The sequence below is a fragment of the Nelumbo lutea genome, chromosome 6 (genome assembly GCF_056320005.1).
Source record: "Nelumbo lutea isolate HS-2025 chromosome 6, American lotus-T2T, whole genome shotgun sequence".
NCBI lineage: Eukaryota > Viridiplantae > Streptophyta > Magnoliopsida > Proteales > Nelumbonaceae > Nelumbo > Nelumbo lutea.
Genome location: NC_142689.1, coordinates 10,607,683 through 10,620,943, shown reverse-complemented (window position 1 = coordinate 10,620,943; position 13,261 = coordinate 10,607,683). Strand labels below are relative to the sequence as shown.

The following is a 13,261-nucleotide window of genomic DNA, read 5'->3' as shown; positions in this document are numbered from 1 at the left end:
GCATATCTAATTCAAATCTGATGCACTCGCAGCCCTAGTTTTTATAAAAATACAAGCGTAACTGAAGATTAATTATAATTTTGTGTTTATAACAGTAGTAAAGTTTTGTAATTTATCCCAGGGCTCAGTTTGGAAAGAGTGCAAATACAAATGAGTAAGCATCCCAAACTGATCCTTAAAGTCTAAAAATAGGGATTGGGGCAGGGAGAGAAAAGGAGTTAATCATCCAGTGAAGGAAAGTTTCGAGTAAGAGCAGTCCAGTTGGGACTGCCAGAGTGTAGCCACCCTTTGCAGCAAGGGAGGTGCTTCAGCTGTAAACAAGCTTATATTTCTTTGGAATAACGGTAGCTTCTTCTCTCAGTATTATACTGTCAATAGGCTATGTCATGGTGGATTGGGACCCAGTCTGGTTGGTGGTCTGTACATAGGAGCCAAAACTGCACATGGGAAAAGCAGAACCCTACTCTTTCCCAGTCATATCCACCAGAAATCTGTAAGTTATAAAGTTGGGGCTGGTCATGAGTAATAGGTTTGTTAGGATTAACTCTGCATTTGACGGCAACAGATAACCCAGACATGAAAAGTCTTGAGATGTCTGCAAATCTAACTTTAAAGGATAATGGGTTTGGGTTGGTCATGAGTAAAAGGTTTGTTAGGATTTCTGTGGTATTTGACAGTAACAGAGAACCCAGACTTGACGAATAGTGAGTAAAATCTGCAAATCCAACCTTAAAAAAGAATAATGGGCAATTAGTTACTGAACAACTCTGGGCCCATTTATCTGGGAGCCCTCACACAATTGTACACCAATGGGAGCGTGAAAAAGGGATATTGACTCACATCCATGGTTGTAGGGTTTGGGTTGGTCATGAGTAAAAAATGTTTGTTAGGATTTCTCTGGTATTTGACAGTAACAGAGAGCCCAGATGTGACTATTTGACTAATAGTGAGATAAGTCTGCAAATCCAACCTTAAAGAATAATGGGCAATTAGTTAGTTAACAGCTCTGGGCCCATTTATCGGGGAGCCCTCCCACGATTGTACAACAATGGGAGCGTGATAAAGGGATATTGACTCACATCTCATGGTTGCAGGGCTGTCCTTGTTCCTTAATAAGAAGGGTCCAATGATAGTGCTGTTGCAGGCTTGCAGTGCAGCAATGATGGCACAACCATAATGGAAGCAGATGTTAGGCCTATCACCCCATGACACCATTCCATCTTCAAGTTATAATGGTACCAATATCATTGGACCACGTTTGAAGCCCAAGAAGCCATGGCACCTAGCCCATTTTTTGCCCTCCACTCAGTTAGGAAGAGGATGCAGGCCTTGGACACCACACCACAGTATCCAAATGGAAACTGCCAACTTTTCAGTTTTCACTGGATTCAATCACCAGGCTGCAAATCAAGTGGCTCCAAAGCTGAAAACGTGGAAGTTCATGTTTAAATTTTGGATTTGTGTAGTTGGTAAGGGGCACTAAACAACCAATCTACAAATATTCAGTCTGCATTTTCTGTCCTCAACAATGTTTCAACCCCTACAATCATGCATCATAAAGAATTATGCTGTCTCAAGTAGAGGCCATCTCATTCAATTTTTTCTAGATATTCTCAACACAGTGTACATGATAGTCTCTTCTCGGTCGACTTACAAGAGCTGTAAAGCAATAACAAGGTATAAAAAAACCAAATTCATTAGAAAGAAGTCAGAAAATAATGGGAAGCAGTAGTATAAAGGAAAAATATATTTCATTGATCCAACGTGGATTTAGAGTCATACAGATTTCTTGGGGCCTTAGGCACTGTCTGATCACACTGTTCAAGTATCTCAACCAATGGCTTAACTAGTTGTGGATCTTCTAGGTAGAAAAAGCTGTGCAATACACCATTGACCGTATGACGTGCCATCCTTGTGAGAATATCAATGTATTCATCAATGGATGGCAAGAAATCAATAATTATGACCACTTAAAATTCACCAATATCCATTATTTCAACATGTTCTTTAACAGAAACAGACACCACTGAACTCCTCTCCCTGCAAAATTGGAAGTAGATGAAAAATGAGTTTCATGTATGAACTGGTGCCGAGCACTATGCATTTTATACTTTCTGATAAATCCAAACAAAGAATGTGAGAATTGACTTATGCTTTCACATTTGACATTTCCCCCTTTTTATCTTATCGACAATCAGACAGTAAGGCACAAAATAAACTGGAGAAATGAAACTGTGAATATTTGTGATCCGAATAAGACAGTAACCTTTGCTAGTTACCTGCTATCTGTGGGTGAATTGTCACAAGATGTTTCATTTGATATGAAGTAACCCTTTGCTCTAAGGGTAGCAAGCAATGCCTGAGATTTATTATGTATCTTCACTACAAATAGCACTTTACACAGCTGGAGATATGGTTGGTTACCACATGCTTGTTCAAGAACTTGAATTCCCTGTAAAAAGTCATTAGCATAGTGCTAGTTTAATGTTAGGTATGTATCCAGATATCTGGGATCGAATTTTGATAATGGCCTTTTTAAAGAATGAAAAAAATGTTAAAATAAAAAGTAAGCACAAAGTGTGATGCAAACATGATAAATAGGAAATAGATCATGGAGAAAGAAAGCAAGTTTCTTCCCACTCATACCCTGATGGCAAAACTATGAGCTTTTACATGATCAAGATAATTGTTTTTTTATAGACAGAAGATAGGTTTTGTCAGTTATCTATCAAACAAGACCAAGATCTTTTGAATCCAATGAAGTCATGGCCATTTTACTGATTGGGTGCCAGTGACAGAGATTTAGTCTTTCTAAAAGATAAATTTCTTCTCATTCCTACCCTGACAACAAAACCAGGACCTTTTACACAGTATGATACCAGGATACCCGTACAAGGGTGCTGTATTGTGTTGGATACTTCAATTTTTAGTATAATTTTTGTATCTGATACTACCCATGACCATTTTACTGATGGGTAGCAGTCAGTGATGGGGATCTAATATTTATAAAATTTCAGCATGCCTCTCTTAAAGCTGCTTTTGGTTCATTTAGCTACAGGGTCAGTTTTTAGTTTGATTTGGAGCCTGTAAAGGAAGATTGACACATGCAGTGAGTCTATTGTAATTAGAAGAGCTGAAATTGATAAATAGAAGTTTTGTCAGTAAAATGTGATTGTGGGAGCTTGGTTCAGGGTATCTCTCACTTCTTCTCTAGTAATTCTCAACCTTTTCTTCTACTATTTCAAATTTTGAACCTGATATCATATTCATGATTGTGGGAGCTTGATGACAATAGAACATAGCATGATTCAGGATATCTAGCCATGTCCTTGCATCTGATACCATATCTACTCTTCCTTCTTTATCTTTGACTTTCTTCCAATATCTCATTGCTAGAATCTATATTCAGCATTGTATGGCATAAATATGATACAACATAAAGGAAACTTTTGTGTATAATTCAAAATTAATAACATAAAGTATGGTAAAAATAGGTCAAATAAATATAAAAAAGTAAAAGATCAATCAAATACGTATTCATGTTCAATATGTTTTTATTTAAAAGTTCAAAGTAAAAAATTATGCATACTTTACATCTAAGCATGTGCATAATTAAGGGTGTCAATGGACCGGTTTTGGGTTGGACTCCTTCTAAATCAAAATCAATTTGGACGAATTGGATGGACCAATAAGACATATTGAGTTGGATTGAGCCAATATCTGGTCCACTGGTAGAAGATAAAAACACAGGTGTCAATGGACCAGGTTTGAGTTGGAACCAATCTAAATTAACATGAATTTGAACAGATTGAACGGTCCAGATATTGAACTGAACTGGTCCAAAATGGTCCAAAATATTCATTGGATTGGACCAAATCCAGTCAAATTGACACCCCTATGCATAATATATATATATATATATATATATATTAATATTAAGCTGAAATGTGTATGTAAGAAGGCTTGAGGATGAGGGAAATGGAATCTAACAGTATTTTTTGCCTTTTTTTCATAGAAATTACAAGAATGCCACTCTCTCTCCAACTGAGGGAGACCTCAACTCAGCATTTCGGCTGCTAGGGGACCTACAATCAAAGGTAGTCGAGTTCGAGCCATGCCGAGCTCAAGCTTAAGTCTCTAATTCAAATCGAGCTCGAGCTAGATGACACCTCGACCACTGAGGGAGACCTCAGCTCGGCACCTCAGTCACTGAGGGAGATCTCGGCTCAACACCTTGACAATTGAGGGAGACCTCAACTCGGCACCTTGTCAACTATGGGAGGCCTTAGCTCGACATCTCGCCTGCTAGGGAAACCTCAACTCGACACTTCAGCAGTTGAGGGTGACCTCGATTTGGCACCTTGACAATTGAGGGAGACCTCGGCTCGGCACCTCAGTTGCTCGAAAGAGAGCTACAATCAAAGGTAACCGAGCTCGAACTTCCGAGCTCGAGCTCGAGCTCAAGTCTCTAATTCGAATTGAGCTCGAGCCTGATAACTTATGAGCGAGCCCCTGCAACGTAGGGCCCCCTCCACTAGTATATACTTAACCCAAAATTTTGGACCTTTATTTCTCAAAATCTAAACATACTTTGTATTATACTTTTTTCAAAATTAATATTCATTAATGTATTTTTTCATATCTTTGAAAAATCATGGTTTAGAACATTTTTAAGAATATAGCAACATGCAAATAATGCATATTATACATGAATTTGCTAACTATTGTGAAAAACAATGCACTCCTGATTGGGGCACCTTCCGCATACATCTTACTATAAGGGTAAGAGTAGGACGTACCACCTTGGAAGGCTAGAAGAGGTGTCCATCTAATGGGCTGTGAGTGGAGCCCTGTAAAAACCCTATTCAATATATATATATCTTTACTATATAATGGTGGTACTTGACTTCATATCCAGACCACCATGTGAAAAATCTGATCCATTTATTTTGCTTTATCCGCCTCTCTCTTCCTATCTTTCCCCTTGCACATGCCACCCAAACTAGTACCTTAAAGTCGTCCAGTTGCTTATAAAAGAATTTTCTAAGGACTTGAAACAGTGCAAAGCACCACACTGTGAAACTTCAAAGAATTATCCCACACACATGCAGAGGTGTCTGAGAAGACAAGGGGATGGACAGTGGATTTTCTTTAGTACAGTAAATGACTAACAGAACCCATTTGTTTTTCCTAGTACATTTTTTTTTATGAATAACAGAAACTGGTTTATTAAATTAATAAAGAAAGTGTACAGAGGGGAAAAGGGAGAGATAAGTGGAGGATAAGTGGCAGGTTTTGAAGTCAAGGTGGTTACCTACTTTCTAGGAAGTTCCCAATGTACAAACTCCTTATGCAGCTATAAATAAGAAGGAAGATTTGGGGAACTTGTATAAGTGAAATATATTATTCAGCTTCAGCAAACCCACTATATTGGTGCTCCTTCAGGTTGTTGAATGGTCCAGGGTCATGTATCCTGAACTGATGGATGTCATGATCCTAACCTTCCATCCATAATCAGCTCCATCTTGCCAGATTTTTCAAGTAATACATGCACTTTGACTAGTCGCAGAATCACTTAGGCATAACCTAGAGATATGTTCCATTAGAAGATTTTGCACCACTGAAGTAAAGACATGTCCAAATGAATCATTAAAAATAATTGTCTGAGGATCTCCAGAAGCAGATTGCCTAATTGATTTTAACTTGTCCAGAACACCAGCATTATCAAAAGTTTCCAATCCATCAATAACCTGGATAAGTGAGAAAGAAATGAATTATGTGAAAATAATGACCATAAGTAGCAGCCAAAAAGGAAGGAGAGAAAGTCAAATGCAGAACAAAAACCACCTACTAAGCAATTCATGGGAAACAAGTAATAGCTAATCTACTCACGAAGTGTATGAAAGCAACTATTATTCACAGATTATATCTAAATATATGTGCCACAACCAGTATTTTAAAACTGAAAAGCAGAAGGGGTTTCCAGAACCTGAGGTGCAAGGCATGCACCTGAACAAAGGGAGGCACTACTTGCACTAAAAGGTGAAAGAAATAACATGTAATAATATGCAAATCTAAATTCTAAAAGAAATAATACCACATTAGCTCAGTTGATTAGAGGATTGTATTATTAACTTGAAGTTTGGAATTATGTAGGCCCAAGTTCTACAAAAGCTTAAATTTTCAAACATTAACTTCAAGGTTAACTTATGAAAACATAGTAACAAGTTGGGTGATGCATACCCTACAAAATAACCCTTGCTTGTGAGACCAGGTTCACAACTCTTTAACCTGTTGAAGACAACAGTTTTTCAAAAAGGAAAAAAAAAAAAAAGAATAGAAAGAGAAGAAGACAAAAAGAAGAAAATCCAACACGAATATAGGGAAAAAGGATCTTTTCTTGGGGGTTCAAGTAGGAAAGGCACCTAGACAACCCACCTACTTGTGTCATGTGAAGTAACCTTATGGGAAATCAATTCATATGTCAAATAGAGGAATCCATGGGTTCTTTTTTCTTTTTCTTTTTAATGATCAGTAACATTAAAGAATTTATTAATCAATATGAAAGAATGATGTACAATAAATATGCATAGAAGTGTGCCAAGCACCCCATATAGGCTAGCAAATGCTACACTTCTATCACCTTGGAAAGTTACCCCCCCCAAAACAGTTGGTCCCTGTTTATTCCTTGTCTAACCAACATCAGCCATACTATTGGCTGATCTAAACATCCAATTAATGTTACACCCAGTTTCCTTTTCAAGTTCATTATTTCTCTTATTTGCTTACAAATGGATCCAAGGGCTTTAGTTGTTTTGAATGGGCCAGACCATTACAACTTTGGAATCTCTTTCTACCTCAATATTCCTGTAATTAGAGATCTTCCTAGTAGAGGCCTATGGATTGACTGCATGTTCATTTCCTGGGTCCATATCAGCCCTGTATCCAACTAGCATAGCAAGTTTACCCAATTAATTTTAGCCTTCCAGATTTTCAAATATGCTTAAAAGGATGACCTTATATTAAGAAAGCTGCAAGGTATTTGTGGTTGGAACTTCTTTGATGAGAGAAGGATCAAAGAATACTTGAACTCTTCTTGGGCACCAAATAATTTCCCACAAGGAAGTTTTCTGGCTTGTTTAAACTCCTTCACTAAACAATGTGTAGCACAGGTCTCACAGATCTCGCATTCTCTGTAGAAATTGAAAGGTGATACATGATTATTTTTTCCTTATCTTTTTGTCTGCACAGTTCTTGAGTGTTTATACTATACTGTATACAGATCACATCTTGCGACTACTGTGCTGCTGTTCACAGGCTAAGCCCTCTTTTCCAATATAATTTATCATTTTTATTAAGAAGAATTCCCATACAAAGTGGTTAGTCAAATCTTATACTCACCCATGAATTTGGTGCTCTAAAGATGCACCAGGATGTAGACTCAGTGTGTATCCCAAGAGCTTTGAGAGGTCTACAGATTGACCTTACCTGAGAAAATTGAAAGTCAATGCATGCAGTCATACTTTCCGATACTAGGACTAATGCAACCTAACAATAAGCAAGCAGCATGTTGAATCTAATTTTGTTAGAACTTACAAGATGGGAAAGAACAACTGCATACCTTCATTGCATTCTCTTGTGATGACACAAGGAATAAAAAGAAGGGGCTCATAATGGATAGACCTTCTTTCCTCCTTTCTTGCAATAGCATCTGCAGCAGTAGAAACCACCCATGCAATCTGCTCAGTTGAACAAGTGCCAGTTGTCTCCAGTATATCTGATCCAGTTGAATAAAGTTTCCAGGGCTCAGCTCCCCACATGTTGAACATTAAAGGCCTGCCAATATCCCTGTTGAAGACACCATCATGCAACAATGCATTCTGTATAGAATTCAAACACAAAATAAGAAACTTTGATGGATATTCTGAGTTTCCATGGAGCCCTCGACCACAAACTTTTCCACCTTTCTCAAGCAGCTGGCTTTTTTCTTTTCCTACACTAAACTACTTGCCTCTTAATAGAATTAGATATGATCAATGTACTTTGTTCGTTATTCTGGTCACCAACCATCTCCTTCTGGCCTTCTTGCTTTTGTACTCTCCCAGGATTCCTCACAGAAATATCCTTCTTAGGCATTCCATATTTCTCAGTAGGACTAGGAGATGTCCCGGCATCTGTCTGGAGAGGATTAAGCCTCTTGGATTTTTTTTTATGTTGATAGCGGCACTTCCATGTCTATTGAAGGGATCCTCAAGTGTAGGAAGGGTAAAACGCATCCCCTAAAAAGTCAAAATCCATGGGTAGCAGTCTTAGTATTTGTAATCAAGACAAATTCAAATAATTCACCAACCAGGCAATCACTATTATTGTCAAGGATTGAAAAGAAGTATGCAAAAAGAAGAGACATACACAAACAGAAAATCAATTCTAGGCAATTACTCGAAGAGACCATAACTTCTAATAGCAATGAACGTATTGAGTGAACCCAGGAGTTCAAAACATGATGCCATTCTTGGTGAATGTTTATGTTAAGCTATACGCGAGAATGTTAAAAGGTGAGAAATTGCCAATGTAACGAGTGAAGTTCGCATTTAATGTGATAAGAATTCATGCGATGTCATTGCATGTTCCTCTGCCTCTTTGCATGTAGTTGTGGTTTACACTCTAACAGCAAAAAACAACCGAAATTTTTCTTTCTATAATGCAGTCCATAAAAAACATTCGAATTTCAATATTAATCAATCCTGTATTTCTTCTGCTATTGGATAATTTATGACAAGAGTCTTGGTGAAAACAGTATCTTTCTTTCCAATAGTGATCTTTGGGACATATAAGCATCGCTCTGTGTGCGTGTGTCATCGATCAAACCTTTATTGGAAACCCATAAAAAATCCAGTTAGAACCCAAGTCGATGAGACCCAAGAAACGAAATTCCGACGAAAAACATTCTGACTGAGAATACCTCGCAGATGCGACGTTTGCCAGACTTACGGCGTTGTTTGGCAGCGATTATAGCAGCCACACGAGCTGAGACTACTGAAGAGTCCTTTCGCATCCTCTTTCTAATAACTTTGTTATTCTTCCTTTTTATTGCATCATCGCCTTTCGCCATTTGCCGACCACTGAAGCTCCAAGCTCTGCGCTTTGAGGGATCGAGAGACCACTTTGGCACTTTTTAACTGACTGAACAGTTTTAGAGCGTAGTGACCGAGCGAGAGATGCGTCATGGGCTTGTAGTTGTAGATGGAAGCCGGTGTAGGCCGTTGGGTTAGGCTCATGTTCAGGACTTCAGGTTGGTTGGGTTGGATTTATTTATTCAGGCTTGGGTGGGTTGATCGGGTTTAAAAGAATTTTATGTATATATTTTTATATATTATCTTTTATCGGGCATTATAACTCAATTTAAAAGTAGAGTTGATTGAAAATATAAATATGTACAAATTTTATTTACAAATGTAAAAATCATATTTTATACATGTATCTGTGTATACGTAAAAAAAAGGTAATTTTATCAATATAATGCCAATGTCTATATATTTTTTCAGGTGAACTCGGGTTGGATTGGGCTAGGCTCAGGTCGAACTCAAACTATCCAAGGCTTCAACATAAGCCCAACCCGGTTTAGGTCAGGTTCAAATTTTCTGGCCTAGACCCAACACACAACCCAAAAACTCAGAACCAACCCATGTAAAAACTTGGGCTGGGCCAGAGTCGGGTTTGGGTTGGATACGCACAAGTTGCATCCATAGTTGAGGTGAACCCATGCTAAACCTAAAACTTGTTGGCACTGCAGCATTGAAATGTTTGTGTATATCAGTATATGGGGTGAGTCAGGTTGGGTTCTGTATTCCTTCTCTATTTTAGCTGGAATTGGTTTTTTATTGTTTCAAATTGCTCAAGTCATGAGAGGAACGAACTCATATTCGATTCAATTATAGATGATTTTGATGAGGCAGAATTATTTGCACCAATGAGAAATCGCCATGTGTCCTACCTCGAGGGCAATCTAGTAAATTCATGTCACCTCAGACTCGTAGGGTTATTCTGCCAGGGTGAAGAATTCACATCAGCGCCCCGTATAGGATGCCTCCACAAATGCCTCACAACATATCCAAACCATGTATTACGAATATTTCCACTTTGATTGAACCATTTGGGGAGATGTTCCCAACTACCCAAGTACACATGGGCCAACCAGACCGAACCATTAACTCTTGTGCATGCGTTTATCACAAGCCAACGGCTAACCATGATGGCTTGATTCAAGTGTTATGGGCTGAAGAAGGCAGACCAATTTGGAAGGAATACAAATACAGATACAAATATGGAAAATGCAAAACCTTATATTTTCGATTATTTACAAGAGCGTAGATCCGATAGTTGTTGCAGTGAAATTGCATCATCGAGGGAATGAAACGGTTTCTGAAGAGAAAATAATAGTTCATGACACTCTTTGCATGGGGGCGAGATTGTGGATTGGGATGTCAACATGATAGTCCATTCTCATTAGTCATTACAGAGACCACATTGATCCTTGGCAACCCCATGAACTTGATGATGTAATTCTAAGGGATCAAGAGGCAATAGACGTGGATCTAATACGCTAGGTTCTTATGAATATTTGGATTTAAATTAATTTTTTATCATCATCATTATTATTTATCAAAAAGAGCTATTATGGTGTGTTACTGAAATTAATTAATAAATCTTCTTGAAATTACATCATCATCTTACCCAATTTTATGGGGCAGATATGTGAAAATCTAATTAATGTAATGTAGCATTTGAGATTCAACATAATTGAATCAAACATGGTTATAAGTTAAGGTGTCAATGGACCGATTTTGGATTGGACCCACTTTGTTCATTCCAAAATTAATTTGGATGGATTGGATGGATCAACAAGACATATTGGATTGGACCAATTCGGTCCAAAATATTTATTAGATTGGATTGAACCTGACCTTGTCTGTCAGTAACAAATTTATATTGGATTGGGTTGGATTAAGCCAATATGTAGTCCATTAATATAAGATAAAATTATATGTGTTAATGGATCAGGTTTGGGTTGAAACCAATATAAATCAAAATGAATTTGAACAGGTTAGACGGTCCAAACATTGAATTGGACCGGTCCAAATTGGTCCAAAACATTCATTGGATTGAATTGGACCTGATCCATTTATAATGGACTCGCATTGGACTTGATCGAATTGGACCAAATCTAGTCCAATTGACACCCCTAGCTATGGTGGAATTCAGATATGGAACCCATACCATTTAATTCATCCAATTGAATTTGAATATAGCCTTATTCAATTGGGTAAATGTCCAAACCAATTACACATTAATATCAAACACACACATATAAAATCACTCTGATTTGCTCTAATATAACTAACTATATTAGAGGTATTCCTTTACATTCATTAGAAGGTATAAAGGTAAAAAACAATTTAAGATTTGGATATTCAAATTAATTTGTCAAATTTGAATATTTAGTGAAATACAAATTCGTCGACCTCTCTAAGAATCTATGAGATATAGTATCGAATTTGAATAATCAGTTCAAGTTTGGAAATGGCCGTTTGAATTCACTCAGTTTACAACCTTTGGGCTATGATTGGTTTGAAGCCAAAGGGTAGGGAAAGGAAGGGAAATCTATACAACTTCCTTTATCTACCTTATCCTTCAAACCAAACAAAGCCTTAATTCTGTTTAGTACCTACCATATCTACCGTTAATATCTACATGCCAAATTAATCACATACCTGGTGCAAGTACAATATATATCCATATGTTCCAGCAAGTCTAGTCCAATTTGATGAATCAGGTGGCTTCAGAATTCTGGAATATATCCCACCCCAACAATTGTTATATATCCCTATGAATTAATTACTGCTGGTGGAGTGTAGTAATCATGGTGCAAGTATGATAAAGCATTTGCCAGCCCTCAGATGTCTGATGACATTCACCCTCTTAATCCAACCCAATTCCATTGCTTCCCTTTCATTGTTGATTGTTCTGTACACCAAATAAGCTTCCCTTCTCCATGTACTCAACAGATGACAATTTGGTCATATTGCTCATCAGAGAGGAAGGAGTGGAGCATGTAAGCTTATTGTGGGAGAGATTCAACCTCCTTCCCTAATAAGCTCTGTGGTATTTGTCCAGTCAGTGAGTTCTGACTTGGGTCTAGAGCAGATTGTAGAGATAGCTGCAGGTCACCCATCTGAAATGGAATTGATGGTTCCACTAAAATGATTATTGCTCATGTTCAAACACAAGAGCTTGGAGAAGGCCCCAAGCTTCTGAGGAATTGGTCCAGTTAACTGGTTTGCTGAGAGATCAAGGGAGACCAGATTCAGGAGTCCTCCGATTTCGGTTGGTATCTAACCTGAAAGGTGGTTTTTCTCTAACCTTAGGTTCACCAGAGCCGGTAATCCAGTTGCTAAATATTAGGGAATAGGATTCCTGAATGGGAGAAAGAACGAACCTTGAAAAATGCAATTTTTCTAAATTAGGGAATAGGATTCCCGAATAGGAGAAAGAAATTTTTGAAATTTCGCCCAACCACCCTGCATGGTTCGGCCATCCATATGATGGATCTCCCATCCCTTCACTAAACACACATATGGTATTTATACATAAGTTTTATTATATAATGTATAATATAAATTTTAAATATATATTATATCATTTAATATAAAATATTATAAATATTCAATACTTTTTATATTTAAAGACATACGCCTAGAATGCGGCCGAGCTAGGCCCGGGCAATCACCCTTATCATTTGTTTGTGATCCTCCATACTTGTTGGTCTTTATCAACTTAACATGCATATTATATTAGTAATATTGTTTCTCTTCTCCCATTCATTTCCTTGTAGTTCTCACCTGCTAGAGAATTTGGATTCCCACTAGATAGACAAACGTTTTACTATTGTATGGACTCTTAAATCCCTTTGAACACCTTTTTCTTGGTAAATTCCTTCCCGTAGGTGAGTTAACCATTTTCTTAGTCTAAAATTTATTTCTATCTATATCAATATCTATACTACTATTAAAAGTGTGAATGATGTTTAAATTTTAGATTTTTTTTTTACTAAAGACCCCTATTTTTGAATTTATCCCTCTTTATTATGAGAGCAAAAATGCAATCTTGTATCTTGAGTTCCAAGAAAAAAGAGAAAGCACAAATGCATGTAAGACACATTGAAATAGGAAGCTTTATATGTATTGGGAGATGGGGTTCCCTA

The 13,261-nt window shown here is 37.4% G+C and overlaps 1 pseudogene across 1 annotated transcript; it reads right to left on the bottom strand.

Annotated features, from left to right (window-relative positions):
- Window positions 1–1,496: 1,496 nt before the first annotated feature.
- LOC148847287 (ATP-dependent RNA helicase DBP2-like) lies at window positions 1,497–9,225 on the bottom strand (annotated as a pseudogene). Its single transcript, XR_016100712.1, has 10 exons — window positions 8,963–9,225; window positions 8,116–8,279; window positions 7,622–7,998; window positions 7,402–7,488; window positions 6,244–6,291; window positions 5,990–6,035; window positions 5,541–5,750; window positions 2,280–2,452; window positions 1,783–2,040; window positions 1,497–1,659 (listed from the first exon to the last, which is right to left on the bottom strand). The product of XR_016100712.1 is annotated as an ATP-dependent RNA helicase DBP2-like (transcript).
- Window positions 9,226–13,261: the final 4,036 nt, after the last annotated feature.